Below are 2,517 nucleotides of genomic sequence, written 5' to 3'. Positions count from 1 at the left end.
ACTGGTTGCATTTGACAACTTTGGCCATACTTTGCATCAACATTACTATATATTAGCTTTTAAATCACTGTCAAATGGTATCCAAAATTACCTTGAAATTTGCAAGGGTTGATATGAGTTGACGAGAGACCACAGCATCAAGACTTAGGGATGACACTTGGATGAACTCATGGTATAGAAAGCATGTCACAGCACAGTTTGGGACTGGCTTAGTTTTAATGTTTTGTTAGCCCATACATAAATGTATAGTTTGAGCACTGCAGTATGCTTGTGTCTTTCAACGGGTTAATACAAATTCAGTGTTCCAAATAAATCTATGATTCCAGCAGGCATTTATTTGACCCAAATTATAGTACATCTACAGATGAAAAAAATCTATACCCCTTCATAGTTTTAATCACTGTAATCTCTGAATGCTTGATGTTGGTACCAGGAAAAATCCCTTTTCCAGTCGCTTTGTAATGCCTCTTTCCCCTCTAAAGATTTGAATAGAACCATCTTACCCATCTGTACATATCTTCAACCATATTCAGAGACTTCTGCAAAACTCCATACATTTCACGTGTGCAGCCACAATGGTGAGTGACCCTTTGGATCCAAAAAAACAACCTCAGAAGAAAATAATCTGCGTTATTCCATTTCTAACTGCTTCTAATTCTAAATTGGCCTCCGTTATGCATGAAACATACAAGACTGTGTGTTTGGGCTGGGGGGGAACGACAAAGAAAGAAACGCATAAAAACAAAACCGAAATTTATTAAGGGCAGAGACTTCAGAACAGCAGCAAATACTAGCATCTGTCTATGTATTTGTTTATTACTGTGTTTGGCACCACTTGGAACAAAATACTGACAGCCTGTTTACAAGAACAGAATGCATACATAACCATGACATGAATATAATACAAGTGTCTGTCAACAAGAAGCTGAACTCATTTCCTGCTTACCCTGCAGTTCACAAGGCTGCTGACGTCCAATTGAATTCATCCACACCTTGATTACCTTTGACTTTGCTGTCTGATTGTCAACTATATCCCTCATCATTTTGCTGGAAGTAACATCAGTGGATGACTCAAGTTGTGTGCTGACAGGAGAGGTTAGCCAAATGAGGAACGAATATCTGAAAATAGAATTTTCAAACACTAATACAAAAAAGTAACATGTATTGTGTGTCACTTTTTCAGCTCAATTATGCTATATGGATTTAAATGCTCATTAAAGTGAGGGTCTGCAGCCAATGTTTAAATCAGGCACTGCATGAAAGGAGCTGACACAAGTGTGTCAAAATACAGACCTGCTTTTCAGTGAGCCAGACCACTTGTTCCCATTTCTGAAGTCATACATCTTACTTTGGGCCTGTATGCTCTACTTGGAGAACATAAGGAACGGTACTCTGGGGAAAAGATGTTTCAAGAGTCACTGATGATTTTGGTTGGCTTGATTTTTCTGGAGCTGATTTTGAAAAGTCTGATTTTCAGAGAGTGGACATTTACCTTATGAATTTCAGACTCTTCCGAAATGTTTCATGGCAGGCATGCAAAATTTTAGGCATGCCAGATTAACTCATTACTTGTAAGAATTCTGGGCAGTCTCAACGAGCGCGAATCTGTGAAGGTAGCTAGTATAAACACATACATTAATATGTTTAGTCACTATTTTTACGTTACATCTCAGATGCACATTATTCATTTTCCCTTTTGTTCTGTCAGGGCTCCCTTTAGACTACAAATGCACAAAACTCTGAGTAATAACTGTTGCCATATTCCTTAGCTTGGCCATGCAACAATGTTTCATTTTTTTGAATCTCAATAGGCCACATTTGGTATTCTCCTAAATTGCTCCTACTGGTTATGCACTTTAATACTGGCTGGCAATTAAGACTCTGCAAGAACATATTGCATTCCTATCCAAGAGCTGACATTTTCAGAAGATCTTGGTATCTAAAGAAAGGGCAAAATATTTCCATTTCTGCTGGCAGTAACACATTTTCATGGTGACCAGATGAACACTTAGCAAGCTGTCTTTCTGAACAAAATGCTTTTCATTTTGGAAAGATGGCCAAATATTTGAGGTGAACCTGCAAAATATTGGATTTTTACTAGAGAGTATACTAAGATAGATTTCACGTGGCTCTAATACGTACTGTTTTTCCATCCCTTAGCCTCTCAGGAATCCAGTCTCTTACTTGTGCCAAATTGAGGTATGCACAAATTTCAATGGAAATGCCTGGGTGCATACAAAGAGAAGGATTAGACTCAACTGCATTTTTAAAACAAAACATTAGGAAACTGTTTCTCGTTAAATCCTCGCATATTTTGAGTTCAGAATCTTGTTTCATTTGCTATATAAGTTTCATAGTTTCATAGTTTCTAGGGTTGGAAGGGACCTGAGCAGATCATCTAGTCCGACCCCCTGCCATGGCAGGAAGAGCACTGGGGTCAAATGACCCCAGTAAGGTGGTCATCCAACCTCCTCTTAAAAACCCCCAGGGTGGGAGCCTGCACCACCTCACTTGGAA

General features: G+C 38.7%; 1 protein-coding gene across 1 annotated transcript in view; it reads right to left on the bottom strand.

Moving 5' to 3' along the window:
• Positions 1-738: 738 nt before the first annotated feature.
• XK (X-linked Kx blood group) overlaps positions 739-2,517 on the bottom strand; it is a 33,243-nt gene continuing 31,464 nt past the window's right edge. The window contains exons 4-5 of the mRNA XM_019523866.1: positions 1,570-1,605; positions 739-1,119 (exon numbers count right to left, since the gene is read on the bottom strand). The gene's annotated coding sequence lies outside the window, so the exon portion shown is untranslated. The remainder of the gene's footprint in view (positions 1,120-1,569; positions 1,606-2,517) is intronic.

Source organism: Gavialis gangeticus, unplaced genomic scaffold (genome assembly GCF_001723915.1).
Source record: "Gavialis gangeticus isolate Ggan-Ray unplaced genomic scaffold, GavGan_comp1, whole genome shotgun sequence".
NCBI lineage: Eukaryota > Metazoa > Chordata > Crocodylia > Gavialidae > Gavialis > Gavialis gangeticus.
The sequence above is the reverse complement of the archived record's forward strand: the minus strand, read 5'-3'. Positions and strand labels throughout refer to the sequence as shown.